Here is a 27992-nt window from a genome sequence, read left to right as displayed (position 1 = left end):
TACATAAGCTGTGAAATGCAAGTCTAGATTTTGGCAAATCCTAAAAGTCTTTTGCATACCTGAGGTCAGTCAGCCTTGCCAGGATGGGCACAGGGCAGGGAGGCTAACTCAGATCTGTGACTCCCACACCACAAAGCTTCTCAGTGTGAGATCTGCAGACCACGAGTTCCATACCAAAGTCCTTGTTAAAAATTCAACCAGCCACCATTCTCTCAGACTCAAAGCAAATTTAGCATCCCTCATGAGTGGGGCCCAGGTAATTCCTTCTTATGCATCCTCAAGTAGAGAACCACCATCTCTTAGTTTCACTCTGTTTTGTGACAAAAATAAAACACTACTAATAGTGACTAGCATTTATTGAGGGCTTATTCCACCATGATCAGGCTTCTCTGACTGACCTCCTTTCTTGCCTGGACAGTGGGTAAGTTACATAACTTACCCAAGCTCACAGAGCAGTCAGTTGGCAGAGTCAGGATTTGAGTCCATGTTTTTCTGACTCCGGAGTCCATATTCTCCACTGCTAACTAGACTGTAGCCAGATAAAGTTCTTAAGAGCTGCCACCGAGGCATCACTTTTGATGACTTCAAATCCCAGCTGCACCTTTTAATAGCAGTGTGCCCTTAGGCGAGTTCTTTTATAAGGTGGGACTAATCACCATTCCTACCTCATTGAGTAGTTGGCTGTGAAAAATAATTGAGGTGATGGATATAAAGTGTATAGAAGGGAACCCGGCATATCATAAGCACTCAGTAGGCATTAGCCATTATAATCCAGCCTCCCCTTTCTCCAGGCTTCAGGCTTCTCAGTGCTTGTCACTGGTCCCAAAGGAGACCCCTGGCAAGCCTGAGAAGACAGATCTGAAAAAAAATCTATCCCCTCTGCTGGAAAACAACCTCTCATAGTACAAGCTCCACCAGCAGTCGCTCAGTAGTGTGATCTTTGGAGATAAAGGACAGCACATTATTTGAACTTAAATGTTCAAAGGGCGTCAACTCCTTTCTAGCTCAGAACACTTTCAGCCTCACTGCTTGTTTTTCTTTCATGGCTCCTAATGGTTCTGTCTGTCATTATGAACCCTTCAGTTCTGCTTCAACAAAGCACAAAGGGATTCCATCCTTTAATCCTCAAAATAGTTTGTCTTTAAAGTTTGGCAAGTAAGAGTTGGCTGCAGCAGTAAGTACTGAAACCTGACTCTCATTATGCCAAGAACTGCAATGTGTTGCTGCATCAAAGCATGAGTGATAACAAATGCTCTCAGATGGTGAGAACTGCTCTTTATAACCTGCCTTCCAAGTGCCCTCTTGACATAGAAGAAGTTTTTTGACTAGCATCAATCATCATTAGTAGCAAATGGTGATATCTGTCCGGGTGACATCTCAGCCAACGAAGGAAGCTTTATCGTTGGAATGTCAGCTACAACAAGGCTGAAATAATAGAACACAGTGAAGACTTTCTTCTTCCACAGCAAAAACTATTCCACAAGTCATGTTCTTACTAAATTTCCTACAAAGAAACTAGGAATTATTTTTCTTTGTAAATGAAAATATTTTAGTCATGTATAGAATTTTAAATAAGCCACTATTTATGATATTTCAAGCACCCAGAGTCAGCAGGAGAAGCAGCATTACCACATCATCCTCACACAAATCCAGGGAGGTGCCAGTAAGCTTCCCTGTCTATCCCAGAAGCTCCACTCAGGGAGGGAAGGCATCCGAGGTGCACCAAGTCCCAGCACACCACACATCTGCCGGCCATGCAGCAAACTGACTCCCCCTTTGAAAAAGTCAGTCCCCCAAGTAACACCTAAATGTGGCAGGACCCACACAAATAGACAGCCCACTTCTTGACAGATTTTTTTTTTTTTTTACTAAACCAAGCTGAGATCTTCCTCCCTCTGAAAGAATGCAGAACCCTTTGCAAAATGAGGAAAAGATACCAGTCCCATAAAAATTCAGTCTTTTTAAGAATAAATTAATCAAGACAAAAAACTTCTTAGAAACATCCAACTCTAAGTAAATGTTTGGCTTTTGGTGAAAGTCGACATAGGTAACAGTGACCAAAGAAAAAACATACTCAAAAGTTCCTCCCACAACCTAGTACGAAGCCAGTCCATTTGGCCTAAGATTCAACTCCACAGTGATGTTGTTTCCCGCCTGGGAGGTTCCAGGATGAGCTAAAGTTTGAGACTGGTAAAAGCTCTGTAATCAAAGACCTGAATGAAAGAAGCCTCCCCAGAGGTTCATTTTGATGGATGTTGACTTGTAATCAAACAAGTCAACATCCAAACAAATTTTGGGGGTCAACACTGAATCTGTGCTGTTATGTCAGCAAGAGTAAGAGCAGAACATCAACCAGTTATGTCATACGATAATGAAATATTCCCTTTAGAAACTGTTGTCCTAGAGAAAGAAACTGTCTGCATTAGAGGAACAAGCTCCACTATCCCCACAGAGTCCAAGGACTGACATGACTGAGGTTTTCACTTCCTTCTCCTGACTTCACCTACTCCAGGACTCCTCCCTGCAGCTGACCAGGTTCCTGCCTACAGGCACATATGAAAATACAGAAATGTCTGCCTTTTCTGCTGAGCAGGGCACAACTATACTAATGAGCCAAAGAATGTTGCAAAATATTACTAATAATACAATCAAACTTACAAAAAGGTCTCTTACAAGATGGACAGAATTAAAAGCAAGAAAGAAAGTTTACAGAATTCAAGGAACTGAAGTCCAGATGTTGAACACATTTACCCAAACTTATAACTAGACAAGATTCCTATTGCAGTCACTCAGATAAGGAACAAGGACCCTTGACTTCTCCCAGAAACTGCTCTGCAGACTAAGTTCTGATACGGACTTCCTTGCTGTCCCCTTGATCACCAAGCCGCATAGCCCTTCTGTCCCTGGTCCTAGGCTTCTGCAGGTCTAATTCTAGTTCTCAGTCCCCAAAGCAAGGATGCCTCCCTGGGCTTCAGGCCATGTGGCTATAACCTTCCAGTTGCCTCCTTTATTATTCTCGAAGGTCCCTGTGGTCCACAGGCCAGAAAGCTGGGTCTTCCTAAATCCATTGTTCTCAATCAACTCCCCTGAGTCAAGCTAGGCCTTAAGAGTCCATCTGTGTCAATTCTTTGTTCACACATAAGGAAGAGAGATGGAATGACTTGTTCAAGGTCACACAGCGAATTAGAGAGAAGCCAGGCCTTCTGTTCCCCTAGCCAATGGTTTTCACACTATGTTACCGATAAAGCCTAGAGTTTTTGAGGTTCTTGAGCCCTGGCCATCTTACCAAGGATTCCTCTTCCAGCTTCTGACAGTGCCACTGCCACCTTCACACCTCTCACCTTCTCCAGAGGATTTCCTTTGGGTGACAGAGCCACACTGCACAAACGTGTCTGGGCGTTATCCCTGATTTGGGGCTGGATTCTCCCTCACTAAGGACTGACTGATGCAAGGAAACAAAATCCTCACTTCTTTGCCGCAAGACAGAACAGACTCTGATGCAACGGATGCAGTAGTGCCTCACATAGGACCAGGTTGACACTAGACTTCACCTAAAACCACATCCTTTCTCCTAATGACTGTTTTTAATAAACCACTTGTACAAGAATCCTCTGTCTCTGGAAGCAGACCTAATGCTGTGCTTCTGTACAAGTGTTCCAAACTGGCCTATTGATTCAGTCCCCACAATGGTCAAAAGGCCTCTGTGGACCACCTTTATGCAGACTCATCAAGATCCAGTGACTCAGATTACCAGGGATAGCCCCCTTGTCCCTTCTAGCTTAAAAGTCCACCCTTCCCCAAGCCCACCCCCAAGGAAAAGCACCAAATGCCTCCTTCCTGCCCTCACAGCTCTCACCTCACTTGCAGTTAGGAGCTAAAAGACCTATTTTGAAGTCAGTGAGCGATCAAGCTGAGGTTATCAACAGCAGAACACTGCCGAAAATACTGACAATGATTCATTCTTCTGGTTCTCTTTGGGGAGCAGAGAAACCTCCTCCAAGGTCCCTTAATTTGCTTCTTGCAGTGTGAAATCTTGTAAACAGAGAATAAGGTCTCGTCACAGCATTAATATTAACAACAAGCCACCCATTGCTTGACAGAACCCCACCTTCCTCAGGGGAATCCCTGCGCTTGCTCTGTGCTCTAAATTACATTCCTAGCCAGATGCATTATTTGGGATAGAAAAAACATCATTTCTGGGACTTATTACTTAACTATGACTTTCTTACATAAAAAGGGCCCCTCACTGAGTTTGTTTCTTTTCCTGACAAAGGTCAAATTGACAACATATCTGGAGAATTTATAATCTGCTATACAAGAATAATAGCTGTTCTCTTACAGCTCTTAATAGGTTCCAGGCACCAAAAATATGCCACTCCTAATCCTCAGAAAAGATAGGACTGATGAGGCTCAGGGAGGTTAGATAACGTACCAGTATTGTGTTAACAATTACACGACAGAAACAGGATTTGAACCAAGGTTCATCTAACTGCAAAATGTGTGATTAGGCCACTCTGTCACACTCTCTTTGCCCCTGTTCCACTACTTAAAGCTGGCTCTGGATTGCAGTGACTCCTGGTCCAAAATAAGCTTCCTATAGAATTATTGGATGTTCTTGAAACCACACCCTGTTCTCTGACCTTGAGAGAGTGAAGCTACCTAAAGGGTGTCTAAGGTAAATAGAAATAAGGATCAAAAGGGGTTTTGACCAAAAGATGGAGTGAACATACTGTTCCCTATTCTTCCCACAAAATAACTAAAAAAAAAAAAAAAAACAAGAACATTATATCTAAAGCAAACACAAGAAAACTCTGAAGGTACAGAGAAGTAAGGAAGGTTAAAGACCTCAAGACCCAAAGAATGACATGCTGGTGAGTTCCCAGATTTTCTTTTCTCCTCATATATTCCAGGATAGACACTGAGGAAGTCAGCATCCTGGAAATGCCAACAGGTAGAGACAAAAAGAACAACAACTCTACTCTCTATCCAAAGAACCAAAAAAGAAACAGCCTAGCCCCTTTTAGATAGAAAATTTTTAGATTATAACCATTCTACTTAAAACACTGCAGGGAAGGACTGCAGTCTTACCCCCATCAGAACAGCAAAGGCCGGGTAGGGAGCCTAAACTGAAATGGGGTTTCCCAGTACCCCACCAGGATGGTTTCAGAGAAGGCCGGGTAGGGAGCCTGGTCTTTCCTCTCTGCTGGGTTCAGTTCCTTGCTGAGTGGTACTGGACAAGCCTAGTGGACAGTCAGGACTTCGCCATCACCACCCGGCAGTGTCAGTCCCCAGGGGTGTCAGTGGGGGTCCCATAAGAGCAGTATTAAGGCACCCCTCCTTCTCACAGCCGGAGTGGTCCCAGCTTCAGGAGAAATTACATTCTTGAAACAAATGAAAAACTAGAAAGATCTGGTGAAGAAGTAGGAATTCTCAGAAAAGAAAGAGAAGATACAAAAAAAGAGTGGAAATTTTGGAACTAAAATATACCATTACAGAAATTTCACAAACAATGACCAATGACAACTCACTGGATGGGTTCAACCGCAACATGGAGAGGATAGAGAAAAGAATCAATGAATTTAAGAACAGAAAAATAGAAACTGCCCAATCAAAACAATAGAAAGCAGACTGAAAAAAATGAACAGAGTCTCAGAGCTCTGTGGGATTACAATAGAAGATGACAGAAGCTTAGGTCATGTGACTGCTAGAAGGTGAGGGGAAAGAAGGTGGAACTGAAAAGTACAATATTTAATGAAATAATGACTGAAAATTTACCCAACTTGGCCAAAGATGGTTTTAAGTATCTCAGTAAAGACCAAACAGGATAAACCGAGAAATCCACACCAAGGCACATCATAGCCATGCCTGTGAAAACTAAAGACAAAGACAAAATTTGAAAGTAGCCAGACAAATGATGCATTAACTATACAGGGGAATAACAAATTGAATGATAGATTTCTCGTAAGAAATCAAGGAGGCCAGAAGGAAGTGTTGCAATAGTTTTCAAGTGCTGAAAGTACAGAACTGTCAACCCAGGATTCTATGTCCAGAGAAAATATTCTTCAGGAATAACATTATTATATGAAGGAAAACTAAGAAAATTTATTGCTAACAGACCCACCCTAAAAGAATAGCTGAAAAAAAAAAAAACCTCCCTAAACAGAAAGGAAAAGATAATCTTGGAACATCATGAAAGAAGAAAAAACAACAGAGCAAAAATATGAGTAAATACAAAAGGCTTTACTTCCTCTCTTTAGTTTTCTAAGTAGGTTTGTGCTTAAAGCAAAAACTGTAACACTACCTACTACAGTTCTCAAGGTATACAGAGAAAATAGTAAAAAACCATAAAAGAGGAGGTAATGGGAGGTTACTACACTTCAATGAAACTGGTAAAATGTCAATACCAGTAGACTGTGATACATTATGTATATATAAATATAACACTTAAGAGGAACCACTAAAAAAGCTGATATAAAGAGATACACTTAAAAACACAAGAGAGAAATAAAAATGGTATTCTATGAAATATTCAAGCAACCAACAGAAAGCCGGAAAAAAGTAAAGCAGAGACTGAAAAGAAGGGAAAAGGGGTGGGTGGAAGCATCTCCGGGTCTATGCCCCAGGGACACTCTAGAGCTAACTAGATCCTTTACATAAGGCAGCGAAGTCTATCAGCTGCTCAGGTTTGCCTCTGGGATGGGGGCAGGGGGAGGAACGCTCCAGCCAATTCCACAGACTTTTTCCTCAGAAATTACAGTGAGTTGGTGAATGTTTTCACTGTCACTCATAGAAGGCTCTTCTCAAAGCCAGCAGGCTGACCTGCCACACACCCCGCAGGACTCCTTGCCAAGGCTTGGATCTCAGCTAACCGGTAGCACAGTGGAAGGGGCCTCCAGGGAGAGGATGGCACATTTACATTCCAATTACCAATGCCAAAAGACTCCCTTTCTGTACAATCTACAGGGCTGGGAAAATGGAACTAGGATGGCTTTGATGAACGTCTGATGCAGCTTTGGGCAAGGGGAAGCAGCAGGCGTGATCACTGCGAGCCGTGTTCCAAACGCTTCAAGAAATGACTGGGTTCAAAGTCAGTCAGCCTTGGTAAATTCCCCCTACCAGACATAAAAACCTATTTTAACAGGCATCTTCATTCTTAGAAAGATTGAAAAGGAAATGAATGCTGATTTCCAGAGTAGTTCCATCTCCCTTTGATGTTATTAGAGGCAAGAGTCCTGAATCCTTCCAGGCAGGTGGGAAGCCCCCGATCATACATTAACCCAATGCCATAGGTCCCAATGGCCCTATGTCTCTGGCCCCCCAACCCTGTCTCTCAGAAGAATGCTTCTGAAAACTTTCCATTACAGTTGTCTATAATTTTTATGCTTTAAAAAGAGCAAAAATGTGTCTAGGTAGGATATTTATACATTACATGTCATTCATTGTTCTGAATGTAATTGTAATCAGTTCAACATAAAAGCATGGCACAAGTAATTTTAAATATTAAAATCCACATTAGGGAAAGGGGAGATTTGATTTATTCTCTCCTTCGAAATAAGCACAACCAACTAGGCACACGCCAGTCTTTCTCTCCACTGTCCCATCTTTTTTTCTTTTTTCTTATTTTTCTCTTTCCTCCTACTCTGCTCCCTCATGAGATGAAAAAGATCAGGGTTGTAGGGGCAGAGTCATGGTTGACCCCAAAAATCTGATTACCCCCTCTCCTTCAACTGACTCAGAAACCTGAGACTTTTTATAAAAGTAGTTCTATTTTTCCCAGAAAAATCTCTGATTTTTATGTCTGCCCTGCCTTTAACCAACTATTATAGATTTTTCTATTGAATTCTGTTGCATACCCCAGATTCCTAAAAGGCATATTGCAGACAATACCAGGTAGATTCCCTTGAGCTTTGGGAAATGATCTGCCTTTCACCAAAAGGCAAACAGCCCAAGGAAGGCTCTCATCTACCTACATTCTCTTCCACCTTTTACTTCTTGGCACTTGTAAAAATTCAGGAATTTTGCTGAAAATTTAGTAATGGGGTTCAATTGCTTCTTATATACTTTTGCATTTGGAATAAATACCTCAAGTTAATTCAGCTCTTTCTTCCTTTAGCTAATTAGTGAGCAACAAATTTCATGGTAATATTCCCAAATCATTTGCATGCAATGCAGGACTCACTTTCCAAATTTTGCTTATTGCAGTAAAAAAAATATATGTTCACATCATTTCATGACCGTGGTTCTAAAGGTCTCTATCAGGCTTGTTCTCCTCTTACATGTAGGATGTTTATTTTGTTAGTCCACAATGCTCCAACTTTCCACTGGTACACAAAGCCAGTAGTTTACTAAAGTAGTCCTGGAATCCATTTCCATGGAAACCAAAGGTATAAAAAGCTTTTAAAAAAAGATTTTATTTATTTATTTTTAGAGAGAGGGGAAGGGAGGGAAAAAAAGAGGCAGGGAAACATGAATGTGTTGTTGCTTCTCACATACGCCCCCCACTGGGGACCTGGCCCCAAACCCAGGCATGTGCCCTGACTGGGAATCAAACTGGCGACCCTTTGGTTCACAGGACGGCACTCAATCCACTGAGTCATACCAGTGGGGGGGGGGGGGAACTCTGCTTTTAACTACTAGGAAAACCTAGGGGAACTCTAAAAAGATCAACAGTATTTTTAAAGTAAAGATATAACACAATGCATTCTGGCTTTAGTTAATGAAGCCTTAGAGTGGAATACTGTAGCAGGTTAACAGAGAAAAAATGGACAAAAAAAAAAAAAAACTCTTTCTTTGGGCAGTGATCGTGGTGCTAAGAGGAATACATTGCTGTGTCTGGTCTTTGATCCAGGTCATTAGAAGTTTCTCCACGTCTGATATAGGCCCATTACAAATTTTGTTAGTCTGTTTGCCTACAACCAGGGAGATCCTTTAATAGATTCTGTCACTTGGTTCTTGTTCTTCATGATCACAGCTATGGTGAAAAGGAACAAGCCTGACTGACGGGCAATAACATCACTAATTCTCCACATTTGTAGTCCCTAATTATTTTTTACTTCATTTTCAAGTCATTCACTCAATGTGGCCTCTTACTAGCAACATTAGCAGTGGATTTTGTATGTTTAGGGGCCATTACAAACAAAACAAGATTAAATCAAATGCAAGAAAAAAGAATGCAATCAAGAGATGCAGTAAATAGGAGATATGTGAGGCAGCTGCTAACATAACAGGGCGTACTGTTTCACAGCAAACATTTTTTTAAGTGTGGAAAAGGTATAGTATATAGTCAATATAAAAACCGGTAACAATTATTATTTTTATCAAGTGTTATATACTGTACATAATTGTATATGCTACATTTTTATATGACTGGCAGGGCAGTAGGTTGTTTACACCAGCATCATCACAAACTCAAGTAGTGCCTTGTGCTATAACCTTAAATAGCTACAACGTCACTAGGCAATAGGAATTTTTCAGCTCCATTTTAATCTTATGGGACCACCGTCCTGTGTGTGGTCTGTCATTGACCAATAAATACATCATTATGTGGCACATCTCTGTATGTAGAACCTTTCATCAAAAACAGCAGAATATATATTTTTTCAAGAGCACTTGGAACATTTTTCAGGATAGATCACATGTTAGGCCACCAAAAAAGCCTCAATAAACTTAAAAAGACTGAAATCGTATCAAGCTTCTTTTCCAACCACTATGGTATGAAACTAGAAATTAATTACAGACAAAAACTGGAAAAAACACAAATACATGGAGGCTAAACAACATGCTAGCAAACAATCAATGGGTCAAAAGAGAAACAAATGAGGAAACAACACCATGAGATGAATGAAAATGAAAACACAGTGTTCCAAAATCTATAGGACACAGCAAAAACAGTTACAAGAAGGAAATTTATAGCAGTACAGGCCTACCTCAAGAAACAAGAAAAACCTCAAATAAACAATCTAACTTCACACCTACAGGAAATGGAAAAAGAACAAACAAAGCCCAAAATCAATATAAGAAAGAAAATAATTAAGATCAGAGCAAAATAAATGCAATGACTAAAAAATAAGACAAAAGGCCCTGGCTGGTGTAGCTCAGTGGATTGAGCATGGGCCTGCGAACCAAGGGATCACAGTTCGATTCCCAGTCAGGGCACATGCCTGGGTTGCAGGCCAGTTCCCAGCAAGGGATGCATGAGAGGCAACCATACATTGATATTTCTCTCCCTCTCTCCTTCTCTTCCCCTCTAAAGATAAATAAATAAAACCTTTAAAAAATAAAAGATCAATAAAATTAATAGTTGATTCTTTGAAAAGATACACAAAATTGACTCATATGTAAATTCTATCAAACATTTAAATAAGAGTTAATAACTATTCTTCTCAAACTATTTCACAAAAAAGTGAAGAGAAAGAAAAGCTTCCAAGCTCATTCTATAACAGGGTGCAGCCAAGAGGGGGGGCCCCAAAAAGGGATTTGGAATGGGGCCCAGAACTCAGAGTCTCTAGGATATATTAGAAAGACATATAAGATGTCCTCACCCCTTCCCGGAACAGGTGTGAGTTGAGGAAAGGGACACATGGAGCAGGGCCATTGAGAACTGTTTTGTATAGCAACAGCTTTGCAGCTAACCTCTGGCATGGTCATTTAACATTATCTATAACCTTTAACTGGCTGCATAAATATGTTAAAAAAAACTGTAGCCATGCTCTGAGCCAGGGGGATGGAAAGAGACTTCCCCCCAAGATGTAACTGGGGGCAGGTCCCCCAGGTGATGGTTGTGTGAGAGCTTGGAGATAACTGGCTCCATGCCATGGGGCCACACCTGCCCAGACTCACAATGGCAGCCCAGTAAAGCTGGAAGGATGTGGGAGTGCTGGCAGCGTAGCTGATTGTAGGAGGTGTCGGAAATGGGCTGCAGAGGAGGACTGGTGTGGGGATGTAAAACCCAGAGGCAGCAGCTAGAGGACCACGCAGCTATGGCAGGGCAGAGAGAGAGCCACCTGCTTCTGGCAGAGTGGGAACCCACGCAGCTGGGATAGAGAGAATCACCATGCAGCTTTAGCAGAGAACCGCAATTTGGCTTTGAGAGAGTGGTGACCCCCCACCTCCCCACAGCTCTGGTGGAGAGAAGAACCACGCAGTTTTGCCAGAGTACAGACCTCCCACAGCTTTGGAGTACTCCCTTCAGCCATGTGGCCTGGGAAGCAGGAGAGACTTTGCCTGGAAGAAGAGTGAAAGAACTCTTGCCAGTAGGCCATGAGAAGGTGCCACATGGCTTTGGATTAACTAGAGATCCTGCCTGGACAGCGATATAGCTGACAGTGCCAGTGGCCTGAAACACAGACATGTGCTTCTTTTCCGGAGTTACAGTACCCCGAATTAGGGCAGGGAGGATAAGGAAGCACTCTGGGCATCTGTGGGTATCCAAAAAAGACTTTGATATCTTAATGAAGACATTAGGTCACTACTTTAAGTCTGTATAGCTTTAAATAAACATCTTTTCCCTTTTCACAAATCTCTGGCATTGAGAGACATCTTTCCTATCTGGTGGCGGACAATCAAGCTCAGTAGGGGGTCATTTCGGTAACAGTATATTGTGACCCCCCCCTTGGCCCTGTATGCGTATATGTGGGTCCGGTAACAGTTTTTGGTGTCCCTGGGTGAGCCAAATATTGCCCCCGCTTGGTCCCTTGTTCTGTAACAATTCTATGAGGCCAGTATGATCCTGATACCAAACCAGATAAAGAAACTACCAAAAAATAATAATCCTGATGAACCCAGACATAAAAATTCTCAAAAAATATCTTAGTAGAACTTCAGCTCCTCTACTGTTCAGCAGGTCTGAACACTAGACATTTCGAGTGCTTAGTAGCCACATGTAGCTAGTGGTTACTCCACGAGACAGTGTTAGCGATATAGGACATTTCCATCATCATAAAACTTTCTATTAGACAGAGCTGCTCTAGAAGTTGAAATCAAATTTTAAGTTTAGCCCTGGCTAGGTGGCTCATTTGGGACATTGCCCCATACTCCAAAAAGCTGTGGGCTTGATTCCAAGTCAGAGTACATGCCTAGGCTGTGGGTTCAGTCCCTGGTTAGGGAACAGGAGGCAACTGATCAATGTTTCTCTCACATCGATGTTCCTCTCACTCCCTCTCCTTTCCTCCTTCCCCCTCTCTCTAAAATCGATAAACATGTCCTTGGGTGAAGATTAAAAAAGAGAGAGAGAGAGAACCCAGAAGACTACCCCAAAAAACTATTAGACTAATAAAAGAATTTAATAAGTTTACAGGATATTAAATTAATACACAGAATCTGTTACAGTTCTATCTACTAATGACAAATATCAGAAAGAAAAATTAAGAAAACAATCCCATCTATAAATGCAGCAAAAAAAGGAATAAAACCAAGGAAGTGAAAGACCTGTACTCTGAAAACTATCAGTGATTAAAGGTTATACAAATAAATGAAAAAGATATACTGTGCTCATGAATGGTAAAAATTAATATTGTTAAAATGTCCATGCTACCCAAAGTTATCTACAGATTCAATGCAATCCCTATCAAAATACTAAAGCATTTTCACGAAACCAAAACAAATAACCCTGAAATTAATATGGAGCTACAAAAGACCCCGAATAGCCAAAACAGTATTGAGAGGGGGAAAAAATGCTGGATGAATCATGCTTCCCCATTTTGAACTATACTACCAGTTATAGTAATAAAAACAGTATGGTACTGGCACAAAAAACAGTTCCATTGTTTTTAAATATCATGCACATTAGCAGACATTTTAAAAATGTTTTAGGAGGCCCTATAACCTCAGACAGAAGAATCGACTTCAACACAATCTGTCTGCACCTGCACAACAGCACATAAGGCACAGTGGGCACAGTGACCCTGAGTCAACTAGCTAGATGGAAGGACCCACCAAAGAAAGACCTAACAACAATCAAAACCCAATTACATCCAGAGAACCAACATAAACGGCATAAAGGACATCCCAAGACGATCAAGTTCAGGTGATCCAGGAGACCACACCACCAAATCTCACAGGCTTCCCACCACAGAAGTTCACAAAAAACTTCTTTTGTCATAAAAAACACTTTCTTTTTCATTTTTTATTTTTGTTCTATTACAGTTGTCCCAATTTCCCCCCATTACTTTCACCTGCCCTGCCTGGCCCCCACCATTGGCTCCCATAATCAATCCCCATCCTATTATCCATGTCCATGGGTCATTTATACCTGTTCCTTGACTAGGCCCTTCCTCTTCTTTCCCCACTTATCCCCTCTGGTAGCAGTCAGTCTGTTTCATGTTTCCATGCCTCTGGATCTATTTTACTGGGGTTTTTTTGTTTTGTTCATTAGGTTCCTCTTATAGACGAGACCATATGGTATATGTCTTTTGCCACCTGGCTTATTTCACTTGGCATAATGCTCTCCAGTTCCATCCATGCTTTTGCAAAAGGGAGGAGTTCTTTCTTTCTGCTGTGTAGTATTCCATTGTGTAAATGTACCAGGTTTTTGATCTACTCATCTACTAATGGGCATTTTAAGTCTTTATCCATTTTGAGATTATTCTGGTATGTGGTGTAAGCTGGTAGTCTAGCTTATTTTTTTTGCATGTATCATTCCATTTCTTCCAACACCATTTGTTGAAGAGGCTATTTTTTACTGCATTTTAAGCTCCTGCCCCCTTTGTCAAAAATGAATTGATGATAAAGATATGGGTTTACTTCTAGGCTCTCTACTTTGTTCCATTGATCTATGTGTCTGTTCTTATGCCAGTAACAGACTGTTTTGATTATAGTGACCTTGTAGTATAGTTTGATATAGGCTAGTGTGATCCTTCCTACTTTGTTCTTCTTTCTCAAGATTGCTGAGGCTATTCAGGGTCTTTTTCAGTTCCATATAAATTTTTGAAATATTTGCTCTAGATCTGTGAAATATGTCAGTGGTATTTTAATAGGGATTGCACTGAATCTGTATATTGCTTTGGGCAGTCTGGACATTTTAATGTTAATTTTTTGAACCTATAAACATGGTATAAGTTTCCATTTATTTGTATCTTCCTTATTTCTTCCTTCGATGTTGTGTAGTTTTCTGAGTAGAGGCCTTTTACCTACTTGGTTAAGTTTATTCCTAGTTTAAGGAATTAACTTAAACTAAGGATTAAGTTAAAGTAAGGCTTGTACTCTTTAAATTAATTCTTAAGGATTTGTTTATTTTTCTTGTTGCTATAGTAAATGGGAGTTTTTCCTAGTTTCTGATATTTCATTGTTGCTGTACAAAAATGCCTTCAATTTCTCAATATTGACTTTGTATCCTGCTATTTTCCCAAATTCACCTATTAGATCAAGTAGTTTTTTTGGTGGGGTGTATAGGATTTTCTATGTACATTAGCATGTCATCTGCAAACAGTGACAGTTCACTTCTTCCTTTCCAATTTGGATGCTTTTTTTTTTTTCTTGTCTAATCACTGTGGCTAGAACTTCCAATACTATGTTGAATAAAAGTGGTAAAAGCAGACACCCTTGTCTTATTCCTGATCTTAGGGGGAAAGATTTTCGTTTTTGCCCTTTGAGTATAATGGCTGCAGGATTCTCATGTATGGCCTTTATTATGTTGAGGTATGCTCCCTCTGTTCCCGCTGTGCTGTTTTTATCATAAATGGGTACTGTACTTTATCAAATGCTTTTTCAGCATCGACTGGTATGATCATGTGATTTCTGTCTTTCATTTTGTTCATGTGGTGTATTATGTTTATTGATATGTGAATATTATGCCGTCCTTGCATCCCTGGGATGAATCCCATTTGATCATGGTGTATGATCTTTTTAATGCATTGCTGGATCCAGTTTGCCAATATTTTGTTGAGGATTTTAGCAACTATGTTCATCAGCAATATTGACCTGTAGTGGTCTTTCTTTTCTTGTGTCTATACCTGGTTTTGGAATTAGGGTAATACTGGCCTCATAAAAAGAGTCTGGGGGTCTTCTCTCTTCTTGAATTTTTTGGAATAGTTTGAGAAGGATAGGAGGTCCTCTTCCCTAAATGTTTGGTAAAATTCACCTGTGAAGCCATCCAGTCCAGGGCTTTTGTGTGCCGGGAGTTTTTTGATTACTGCTTTAATTTCACTAGTTGTTATAGGTCTATTCAGGCTTTATGCTTGTTCTTGATTTAGTTATGGAAGATTATATGTTTCTAAAAATTTGTCCATTTCACCCAGGTTGTCAAATTTCTTGGCATATAGTTGCTCATAGTAATTTCTTACAATCCTTAGTATTTCTGTGATATCAGCTATAATTTCTCTTTTTCATTTCTGATTTTATTTATTTGGGTCTAGTCTCTTTTTTTTCTTGAGGAGTATGGTTAAAAGTTTGTCGATTTTGTTAATCTTTTCAAAAGCCAGCTCTGGGATTTATTGATCCTTTGAATTGTTGCTTTATCCTCTATGCCATTTAATTCTGCTCTGATCTTCACCCCACAGAAGCAAAACATACATTATTTTCAAATGCACATGGAACATTTTCAAAGATAGACATCATGGTAGAACACAAAACAAGCCTCAACAAATTCAAGAAAACTGAAATCATATCAAGCATCTTGTCAGATCACAATGTCTTAAAACTAAAAATCAACCTCAATGAAAAAAGCTCAAAAACTTTCCAATTCATTGAGAATGAATAACATGCTATTAAATAATGAATGTGTTAATGGTGAGATCAAGGAAGAAATCAATATGTTGCTGGAAACAAATAACAGCCCAATACTTATGGGACAAAGTAAAAGCAGTCCTGTGAGGAAACTTCATAGCAATGCAAACCTACCTAGAGAAGATAGAAAAATCTCAAATTAACCATTTAACTTTACACCTACAAGAACTAAAGAGACAACAATAAACAAAGCCCAGAGCAAGTAGAAGGAAGGTAATAATCATAAGAACCACTTTCAAACTGGGCATAGATTATTTACGGGTAATTCTCATCATGTAGATCTAATCAGTATTATTTATATGTTTTACATTTATTTTACTTCAAATCCTAAATTTATACCACTTTACTAGAATGAAATATTAATGCTATTAGTTTAAATATCATGAATTTTTAAATAAAATATTAAAATAATATTTATTCATCAACCTTGGACCACTATAATACTTTAGATCACTGGTTAAATATCTAAATTTTTTATCACATGCTATGCCTAATACAGATCAATAACAGCTGATATTTGGCTATCTATTATCATAGTCTAAAAATACAGGTTTTCATTTCCTTCTTCATAATTCAGAAAAATACTTAAGGGTAAATATTAGTCTGACACTTAAAATCCCAATTCTCCCAGCATGTGCTTAAACCCATCCTGCTGCACAGGCTGACCTTTGATCCCCAACTACTCCCAGGACAGTGTTGGCTCAGATCACCATGGAGGTGACAGATGGGGTATGCAGTTATGGAGGATGCTGGGTATTTTATTTTTGTTAGAGAAAAAAGTTTTGGGGAAAATATGCTTAATCTATTGTATTTTCAGCATGGTGTCACCTATAAATATTAATTTGTAAACACACAAAACTTACTAAGAATTTTAGCTGCATGAAAAAGATGAAATAAAGTAATTGAAAATAAAAAATGCAATCTCTACTATCTTCTTTCCTCAGGACAGTGAAAAAAAATCCAAGGATTTAAAATTTCATCCCATCCCATCCCAGTGGTTTCAAAAGTAAGAAAACACATCAAACTCCCATTTAAATCATGGGGTTACAGAAGTAGAAATTACAAGTTAAAGTGCCGCAGCATTAAAAAGAACAAAAGTCACTATTTACAAAACAGAACATATTTCCTAATCACTCAAAACACACTGCACTTAGAATACTGTAAATTCTCCAAATTTTTACCTGCGACCACTTTGTGAAACAGACAAAGTGTATATGCGATTGCTCTCCATTTACTCAAGGGTCAAGAAGACAGAAAGAAGAAACTGTGAGCTCTTCAAGGATGATGGCTTTTCTTATTGGAATAAAGCAAATAAAACTCACTCACTGATAATGCATTTCATTTCCCTCTCAGCAATTAAACTATGTATCTATGCTTAATAAGAATGGTATAAACAGTCAGGATAGGCATGTGGCAAATCAGAAATTTTTCTTTTTGATCTTAAGCTACATGGATTTCCAAAGTGCAAAAAAATAGGAGGTAGGGCTTCACCTGGATCCTCTGGCTCCTTCCTTGAATCCCATAGCAATTCACCTCCTTTATCTTTTCCTGCCCCTGAGTGAGAGTGCAGAGGTCTTCTGCCCTCTGGATGCTTTGTATCCACTTGCTTGGGTCTTAACTGAGGCTCAAGTTTTGTGATCAATGACAGCTGGGGACATAGCCTTCCAACCTTCCTCATTTTGGATTCTCCTAGGAGATACTTAAAGTGAATCCTTGAAGTTTGTCATAGGAGAGAGAAGCTATGAGGGTAGAATGAGGTTTCCACTTAACTTCCAATATAACTGAACAGGATCAGGCCTCAGGTCAAAGACTGGTGGATTTCTCCATTCCTGGGAGAGCCCTTTTCCTCTCCTGGCCTCTCGGTTTATATACACCTACCTGTCTCTCTAGGCCCAGCCCAATCCCACATAAGCACACAAAGCCTTCATTAATAACTGCAGCTTCCTCAGGTGAAGCTGGTCTTTCTTTAAAACACTGGCATCACACTATAGCCCTTATTACATCATTTTATATTGTTCATTGTTATTTTCGAGGAGCTAGTGGTTTCTCCCCACCTAGATTCTGAGCAATGTGAAGGCTTAGAATCTTGTACTTTTTTCTCATAGTTGTCCCCTAGGGGGCCTAGAGTGTCAAACTCAAAACATATATATGCTTATGGGATGCTGAATAAATAGCTCCTGGGTTCCTATTACCCATGATTCATTATTGCCTATTTCACCTGTTAAGAAGGAGAATAAGCAGATAATGTGCTGGCATTTCTTCATCTTATTCTGCTTTTCTTGGTGGGGAAAAAAGAGATGTGGCACTCACTGAGTTTAAAGAACTCTATCAGGAACTATTTAGCATTATCTCGTAACACTGATAGGATTCCATACTTCCTAACTAGACCAGAGAATTCCACATTGTGAAGATATCATTTTTCTTTCCCTGTGAAGTCTTTCTACATTTGAGTGCATTATCCATGTTTGATTACAATGAAAAAAGACAAAAATTGATGTGCTTGGCTGAATTATTCACATTATAAAAGGTGGAGCAAGATAGATCACAGTGTGAGTCAAAATTGAATATATTGGCTTGGCCAAAAAGTCCATTTAGTTTTTTCATAAAATAAAAGACACATTTTTTCATTTTCACCAATAACTTTATTGATTTGGATATTTTGAGTATGTCAGCTATCTTCTGTTAGTGGCTTCAAGTGGATAGAGGACAGGGGTGCTGCTAAACATCTTCCAATGCATTAAGATAGCTCCATACCAAAGAATTATTTAGCCAAAATGTCAATAGTACCAAGAAAGTCTGCAAACCTTTTTTGATGTTTGATCAGTCACAGCACCTTCTCCATATACTGCATAAATCTTATCTCGTATTTCAGTTGTGTTTTTACCTTTCTTGAAATAATAAGGCATAATATGCCAAAAATGTTGCACAACTTCTTCCATCTTCCTATTAAAATGGCTGCACAAAATTTTACCAATTTTGATAAATTTTTTAAATGTATGCTGATATGACAGCTGTCACTATGCAATCTAACAAAATTGTTTCAAATGAAGTTAAAAACAACTAAGCACTACAACAGCCATCATGTGGAAAAAGCCAAATGAATTTTTTGACCAACCCATTACTTAGTTCTACTTTTTGTGCTGGTCGTACAAAAATGAATGTTGACTTCTAGAGAAAGTATCTCAAATTCTTTTAGTGCTTTCATTTCTGACATCTATATCAGAAGGTGATAGATATGTGTTATGTAGTCCATCTCTAGGCGAAAAGAAAAATTATTTCCTCAATACAAAGTAGTGTTCTTTGTCCAGAGTACCAAACACAGCAAAGAAAGGGAATTCCAACCCAAAGACAAACTTAAAGGCTACCATCTAGGTTTGGGGTTAGTCAACTGCTTATCCTAAACCACAATTTCACCATTTATACCATCAAACCAGGATACTCAGAAAAAAATCCAAAGGAGCCAAAATCTGTTGTTTTTCTTCAAACCTGAATTTTAGTGGCACTTTTGTTTGGGTGTTGGAACAACATTAAAATTTACCACAGTTTATCTTTGAGTCATCCAATCCTTATTTTGGTTCCTGTCCATTAAATAAAACTGACTCTTCCCACCTGGCAATGTGGATTTGGAAAGAGAGCAGTACACCACTTTTTTAGCTCAGCTGGCTGGAGCATGGCCTTCATGAGGTCCAACTCTCGTGTCTGACCTTCAAGCAAACAAGATACTCTTGCTCCATGCCAGAACCTACTGGACCTATCAACTGTGCTGTTTCTTGGTCAATGACTACACCTTTAATGCTAACCTGCCACTGTCCATCAAATAAGGCAAGTCGGTAAGAATGCTGAGAAACTGGAGGAGAGGTATAATTCAAAATGAGTATCCTACTGAGGGTGAACATCAATCTCATCTTCCTCATTCTCATCATTGAAACAAACTCAATACTACAGGCCAGGGATCTTGCTTAGGACTCTCTGAACTTTCTCCTATTTATCTTTATTTAAAACCTTATGAAGGAGGCCCTATAATTAGCTATTCTTTACATATAAGCAAGCTAAGATTTAGACAGATAAACTAGTTTGATTTAGGTAATATATCTAATAAGTATGACATCAGAATCTAAAGGCAGTCTAACTACAGAGCCTGATATACTTCATATAATTCATATTACCTGTTTTACTCCAAAGCATTGCTAAATAAGTACATTACAATAATCTATAATTTGAATAGATAGCACCTGATGATAAATATCTATAGGCCACAAATGTCTATACAAGAAATCTGCATAAGTGTAATATGCCATTTGTTGTATGAACCGTATAAATGCAAACATTCTTAGAGCTAAGAGGGTAAATTTTTTAAGAACTCAAATATACAGAACTGTCACAATGTAAATACTTAGAAAGAGTACAAACACTAATCGAAGCTAGAGTCCTCGCTCCATTCATGAGAAAGGAAGAAAGGGTGAGATGCTGGAGCAAGAATATGTCACCATCGTCCCATCCCTAAGGAGCCCAGTGTACCACTTGAGGGACGCAGAGACAGAACCATGACTTCTCCAAAGCTGTCAGTAAATAATAGATCTAAGGCTGTTACACCAAGGCACCAACCTCTCCAAGTGCAGAGGGAGGCTGGAAGAGTTTTGGAAGGAGACCGATAGCCAACATTGAGAACACATGCCTATAAGCTGGCCGGGCCTAATGTAATAGAGCAGCAGAGATTGGCCTCATCTGGAAACAAATATAAAGGTGGCTCTGAATAATGCTATACCTGGGCCCCTCCCACCCTACCAGCCTTGTGCTCATTATGTGCTTAAAATACACAAAGATTACATATATATTTTTGTTATTAAGAGTGCTTAGAAATAGGGAAAGTACCTAATTACAGCTAAAAGAGATGTCTGTCTTTTGCCAGAGAGTGTTCTATCAATTAAATGGGTTAATAGGCCATTTTTCCCCACTGTGGGGAAAGAAGAGCCTCTGTGACCCTCTATTGATCAAGACTGCTGTGGAATACTATTTGCGATCGCATTGCATAACAGAAATCAGGAGGTAGCTGTCATGGTTTCTGAAGACAAATTGCTGGTAGCTGAAACAAGTCATAGCCTTTTTCATCTCTTACTGTTCTCAGTTCCCAGTTAATGTGTATCTTACAGCCTAGGTTTCTTAAATCAGTCTGCTCTACTGACACAGGTAGTAAAAATGAGTAAAAATGGTAATCTGAGTGACCCTGCTTTAGAAATTATGTTCAAGTAACCACTACACTGACCATTACTCCTGAGCCATGCATTATTTAGTAAGAAACACAACCTCCAAAAGGGCGCACAATTAAAAATAGATCCATACAGCAGCTGCTGTGATTATGACCAATACAAACAGAAATCCAACCAGGCACAAGTCAAAAGAAAAGGGACTGCTGCCAGAGAGAACATTGTTCAATCCCATTTCTGTTTTGTGTTCTTTGACTTGCTAAGTCAGCCAGCAGGCGATGTGTAGGGAGCAGTGGTTCTCAAAGTGTGCAAAAGGGCAGCACCAGCGTCACCTGGGAACTGTCAGAAATGCGAAGTCTCAGATCCCAACCAGACCTACTGACTCAGAAACTCTGAAGGTGGGCTCAGCAACCTGTGCTTTCAAAAGCCCCCTGGGTGATTCTGAGGCATGCTGAAGTTTGAGAATCACTGGGCAGGAGCCAGGGAGCAACCTTCAGAGAGTAAGTCTTCCTAGGAAGGTACCATCTTTGGTTGAGGAAAAAAAAACAAAAACTATCTTCAGAAGACTCTGGGAAGAAACCTGTCCTGAAACCAAATAAAACCATCACAATCTTCGGCTTTCTGTAAACCTAAAACTTTCTCTAAAAAAAATAAAGTCTATAAACTATTTTATAAACCATTGCAATCATTAGGGTGAATGAGTAGAAACAAGAGCACAGGATTTTCCTTATGCAAATTTATTTTTTCATTTACCTATACCCTGATTTGCTCTAGAAACGTTTTCAGACAACTTCGTAAGCAAAATATAGCATCCAGTCTCCAGTCACTCTCTTGGAAAGACTTCTCACTACTTTCAGAACCACCTCATTCTTTAAAAAACCCAAAAGATAGGCATTAATTACTAAGTAAGTTCTTGAGATGTCTCCAGTACTCACTGTAGAATTTCAGACCTTTTGAGGGAAAAGAAAAGAAAGATTCTATTTAAATTCACCAAGTTGAAAATCTGCCTCTGCTCCACTCCAGAGTCACAGTGCCCCTTGACCAATCTGAGCATATGATCACTACCGGATTCTGAGTTACAACATGTCATGAAGAACCACAGCCTGGGACGTGTGCCTGTGTCATGAGTCAGCCTTGTAGCAAAGTGTTTTTGGTAATTATAATATTTCATTCAACCCCTTTCCAGGCCCAAGAAAGGGATCTATGACATCAAAATTCACCCTAGAGCCAATAGTTCTTGAATGAGCCTCTAGCATTATTTCAACTCGTTTTCAAATGATAAATGATCTTAAGAAATGAAAGGGAAGTAATCTATCAGTAAGAGATTTATTAAATAAATTAAGGTCTATTCATAAAATTAAAGATCAAGCAGCTGTTTAAAAAATTAAGTTCTAAAGTTCTCAATCCTGGACAAGTATTTGAATCACCTGGTGATTATTTAAAATATAACAATGCCAGAGCTCCATCCCATTTTCATTGGTGTTGGGTAAGGTTTGGGCAACTATATTTTTTTAAAACTATCCATGTGAGGCTAATGTGCCTCCAGGGGGTTGAATTACTGAGGTAGATCTATATTAACCAACATGGAAATCTCTCCCCGATATATTATCACACCAAAAATAAAGTCGTAAGACACATATCTACTAATAAAATTGTGTTTGAGTGTGTGTGCAATTATATTAAAAGATATGTGTATTCTATCTTATACTGTTTATTCATTGCTTATCATTTTCAAAATGAAAGTGTGCTCTTTTACTTAATTTTTTAATTTTAAAAATTTGTTTAGAGAAAATGTAAGTTGGTTAAAAAAGTGAAGAAACACATGAAAATGGGAATTATACCATGTTTCCTTCTTTTTCCCCTTCTCCCTCCTTCTGTTCCTTTTTCTCAGAAAGTATAAAAGTAAAATACACAAAATTCCATTTTTGCCCTACCTACCAAACCCCTATTATTTCCAATATTTGGGGTTGGGGTGAGGGAAGGGCTGGAGATGGAGGGGACAGAGAAATATGCTTCATTCATTCATTCGTTTAGCAAATATTTTGTTGGGTGCCCAGACAGGTCCATGCTAAGGGCTGGAAATACAACAACAAAGAAGATATACATGTCTTCATGGATATCATGGCTTTTATCCTGCCGTTGTGGAGTTTTGTTACATTAACAAAGAAACTTAGTCTATCAACAGAAGGGAGAAAAGACTTCCCAAAGAAGAGATGGACATTTATTCTGGAGATAACAGTAGCCATTGTTAGAGTTACAAGAAGGGGAGTGACTTTGCCAAGTCTGCTTTACAAAGTGAAATTAGAACTTGTTACAGTAGCAAAGAATTGACCGAAGGAGTCTGTCTTTTAATTTTCCATTTATCTACTTGCCATCGAATAAGGTTTAACATCAAATGTTACCTCCTGCTGAGTTTATTGACTGGGCTCATTTATCTGTCCATCTAACTAGATGAGCCTGGATGTGGCATATTTACTTTTTTGGAGTTTACAGTTAATAAAACTAGAATGCAATAAGTAACTCACAAAACGACTGGCTTTATGCTATAACTAGTTGGTTGCTACAACTAGTAGAATCTCTTCAAAGAAAATATATCTTCATAAACATAGCCAGGTAGGCAAAGGCTTCCAAGGTAATGGGATGCCTTCCAGTGATTCATTTACTCACAGGGAGGGCAACTGTAGCTATTTGTAACCAAGACCCTTCCACATGGGAAGAAATTATCTAGCCCACCCACAGGTGGATTTCTATTTAAGAGTCTCATTTGATTGCTTTGGGAAGTACACACTACAGATTATGTAACCCCTATCCTCCAAGAGTAGAAAATTAACACCCTGGGTAAAGTTGACTAAAAAACATGAAAGAGAGAAATTACACCACATACTGTCCTTCTATAATCCCAGCACATCTATGTGGACATTAATGTGCATTACGTCCAAGCATCAATGTGCTATTTTTAGTGTGGAATGTTCAACCTTTGCTCAAACTAAGATTAGTGTTTTGAGGAACAGATTTGCTCTCATTTAAAGGAGAGGAGTGGAAATGTTCTAGAAAATGGAAAAAAATCTGAGCTGCTTATAAAACATATGCAAATTCCTTGAAACTGCTTTATCAAATCAATTTAAATTACGGGCTTCCCAGTCAACATTTCCCAAAAGCCCACTCACACTTTTCTTAATTCTTTTCAAACTGCACAATCTCTGACAGCTGGACTCTTTTTTTTCTTCAGTGTCTCTGCTGCACAGGAGCCAGCACGCTGGCATTTTCACCTTAATGTAGGTTGGAGCAGTTCTGGGTTTGCTGTTCTGCAGTGACATGTCATTATCATCACTGATACTACTATTATCCAAACCATTAATTTGCAACAGGGATTAAACAATCACCTCTGCCCCCATATTAACCCACATATAAAAGTGTGTGCATGTGTGTGTGTGTGTGTGTGCTTTAAGACACAGTTGTGCTTCTACAAAGTTCAGTTCATTCAAGTCTTGTTCTGTAACTCTCAAACTTGTTTTCACTCCCAACTCAACTAAGAAATGTGAGACACGTCAATCATTGAAATGGTCCCTAGGGAGGAGGTTGGGAAGCACGTGCTTACTCACTGGGTCCTGTCATTTTAAAAGCCTGAGATAGTCGGATATGCAACACACACCAGCCCTGGGCCATGAGAGGAGCATTTGGTATCCTATGGGCCCAGACCACAGGGCAGCTTCTGCCCCCATGTGGTGCCTGGATCTAGCCTCTGTCCATCTGTCCTCTGAAGTTAAAAGGACTGGTGTTTTTCATTTGCCTCTGAGCTTTGATTGGAAGAGAAACGATGATCGGACAATCTCTCTCCCCTCCAGCAGGGCCAGCTTCAGAGGACTTGGCCCGCCATGAGGCTGAGTCTCTGGGAGACTAAATGAACTTCCAAACTGATGCCCGAATCTGCTTTACAAAGACAAATCATTTCATTCCACATCCTATGCAAAACAGAATCCTCCTCTGACTTAAAAATAAACATACTGTATGCAGATGACTGATAACATAGTTCCTTTATGGAAACCAGACTTCAATTAAGAGAACATAGAGAGATACAAGGGCAGTCTGCCACAGGAGGGGCAAGAAGGATAAGGAAGATGGGGAGGCCTGGAAAATTTTCTCTCCTTCACAATTTAGCCCTTCACACTGAATCACTCTATAGCTTTAGCAGGATGATCTAAAAAAAGAGAACTGAGAAATTTGGAGATTACTTCAAATTTTAGCCCAAATATTTTCTGTACAGTTTTAAACGGATCCCAACTACATTCTAGAAACCCCAACTAATGTTTATTGCTAAGCAGAACTGTGAGTAAATTCATTCATCAAGACCTCGCTCTCATCCCTTATAGTCGAGGTTAATATTTGTGTGTTTTCAAACCAAGATGCTCTACCTTCTCCAACTTCAATAACACAGCAACATACTGATACCTATGCATCTTTTTAGATTCTGTGGGTCTGGGTCGTCCTGGAGGAGCCTGAGCTGTCCACAATGTTGACCTTTATTCAAGCTGTAGCATTTGACATGATCAGATTATTTTTTGAAATAGAACTATAAACCAATCCCAACGTGTTAATTTGCTAAATATAACTTTAATAGCTATTCTAATATTATATGTCGGTCCTACTATATATGTATTTAAACAGGATATAGTCATACATAAATGGAAACATTTTCTAAATCTAAGAGTGACCATCATCATTTCCTAATTAATATTATCATGAAGTGCTATCTGGAGGTCTCATATAAATCATCAAAGTAAGTTAAAGTAGCACAACAATAAGTTGTAATTATCAAATTCACATTCCGGGTTGAGCTGGAAGATAGGCTGAGCACCTATATCCTCTCCTTTACTTTTGAAAGACACAAATTTTTCAAGCCCCAGGAATCTAATTAACAAACACACATGCTTCTATAAATTGAATGCTCAATCCATGTCAGGCTGCTGATTTTAGTCATGACATTTACCATAACCAACGTCCCCTCCAGGCTACAAGTCATTCATTCCTTGTACTCTGGTCAAGGGTAGCAAGAGCAGCAGCCCCTTATGTGCTGACCAAAGTCTTGGGAATTGGCCTGGAGCATTAGACTCTTCCCAGAGAGTTAATGGTACTTCTCCCACCTGGTTAGATTAGGCCCCTCCAAAGAGTAAGGAGAGAATTGGCCAGTCACTGAGGAAAGAACAGCAGAAAGCAGCCAAGTCCAGACTTCATAAAAACAAAATCCATCCTTCAGGTGGCCCACGAATGTTCCCAGGTTCCCTTCGGTAATCCAAGGAGGCAAAGGATGTGGCCAAATCCTCATAGAACCCCTCACCTGCATTTTCTCATTAAATCCATCCAACAACCTAACACAATATCAATATCACCATCTCACAGATAAGCTGATTCTGTGGCACAATTAATGTAAACAGGCTATAAGAATCTCAAATAAACACTCTTCACTTCCACCTCATTGCTCAAATCCTTGCCTAATGTGGCACCAGACCACAGGAAGGAGACAGGATTCGGGGTAATTATGCTGAGATAGATAGGAACGAGAATTAATGTGTAAAGAGAGGGTAACAGAAGGGAGAGAGATCTCCATGAAGGTTTTTCTCTTCTCTAAAAGTGTGTGTTTCTGGGCCACAGCTGCTGAGTTAAGAACAGAAAGAGATACTTTGGAGAAGTCACAGGAGGAGATCGAGAGGGAAGGGAGAGGAGAGAAGAGAATTGGGAAATTATTAACAACTTGCTAGTTTCCCTTGAAAGTTTAGAGAGATGAAGAATTGGAGCACCCTTGGCTGCCTGTTTTAATCAGTGCCCTTTTCACTGCATGGGGCGCTTCCTAATGTCCTGCTCAAATGTCTCTGGAATTCCCTGAAGCCTGTTTGTGCCTTCTTCAGTGCTCCTTAGACACAGAGAGCTGCCTCTGCTCAGCAGCATACTCATTTGAGAAAATTCATCCATCTGAAAATAGTCATTAAGCTGCCACTTAGCATTCTCTTCTCTAAACTAAGACATTCATACAGAAGTTGGAAAACCACTTGGGGTGAGGGGTATGTTATAGAGAGGATTCTGGCATATGAAGGGAACCAGATTAGATGGCTTTCTAAGATATCTTCCAAACAAGAAAGCCTGGGATTCAATTCCTTTTATCTTTAAAGTAAGTTTTTCCATTACTTTGTTCATTTTTGTCACTAGATCTGCCACCTATCTAACTTCTCCATATTCTTTTAATATTGTTAAATCTAATACGCACTGGAGAAGTTTCTCAATACGAAACAAAGCCTCATTAAGGTCAGAATAAGTTGGAAAAGGCATGTCCCACTGAGTAAGAAATCAGAGTGAAAAGTATTTTCAATTAAAAAATTAACATTACAAAAAACTATGTAAATGGATATTAACAAATAACATCAGAGAGTTAGTGAAAGATGATGAGTGACAACAACTATTTGTATGGCACTTTATACTTTCAAATCATTGTTACTTACATCATTTTATTTTGCCACTTTTACCATAGATGTAAGTGTACAGGTAATACATCATCTGTATAGAAATCTACATCAAAAAGTCTTGAAGTATCTTGCTAAATTTGAACTTTTAACTCAATAAGAATTACATATAATTATTCTAAGTCTGCATCAGAGCAGTCCGAATTAATGAGGTTCTGCTCTATTGTAGCTATAATAAACCTGACAATTTTATGGCCATCTTATATCCCAGAGTGTCACTCCCATCTGCACATTAGCCATTAATATTGTTTCTTCACACAGGAACTTTTGTCATAGCAGAGCATCCCACTTTAAAGAAGTTTCATCAAGTAAATTATCTTATACCTCGAATACCACAGAAATGTTTTCTATGATAAATGTGCAAAGAGTTCATTATACTCTCTAAAAATACTTGCTTTGACTTAAAAGGAGCCTCAGCAAAAAGGAGAAGGGATCTGTGGACATGGACAACAGTGTGAGGACTGCTTGGGGGACAGAGTTGAAGGTAGTAAATGCTAATGGAAAAAAATGTAACAAAGATTACATATTTAAAAAATAAAATGAGCCTCAATAAAGA

At 39.3% G+C, this 27992-nt stretch overlaps 1 protein-coding gene across 2 annotated transcripts in view; it reads right to left on the bottom strand.

Moving 5' to 3' along the window:
• GRM8 (glutamate metabotropic receptor 8) overlaps positions 1–27992 on the bottom strand; it is an 826045-nt gene that overhangs the window by 783633 nt on the left and 14420 nt on the right. The window lies entirely within an intron of this gene.

The sequence above is a fragment of the Artibeus jamaicensis genome, unplaced genomic scaffold (assembly GCF_021234435.1).
Source record: "Artibeus jamaicensis isolate MK-2021 breed Jamaican fruit bat unplaced genomic scaffold, CSHL_Jam_final scaffold_3307, whole genome shotgun sequence".
In the NCBI taxonomy this organism is placed as follows: domain Eukaryota; kingdom Metazoa; phylum Chordata; class Mammalia; order Chiroptera; family Phyllostomidae; genus Artibeus; species Artibeus jamaicensis.
The sequence above is the reverse complement of the archived record's forward strand: the minus strand, read 5'-3'. Positions and strand labels throughout refer to the sequence as shown.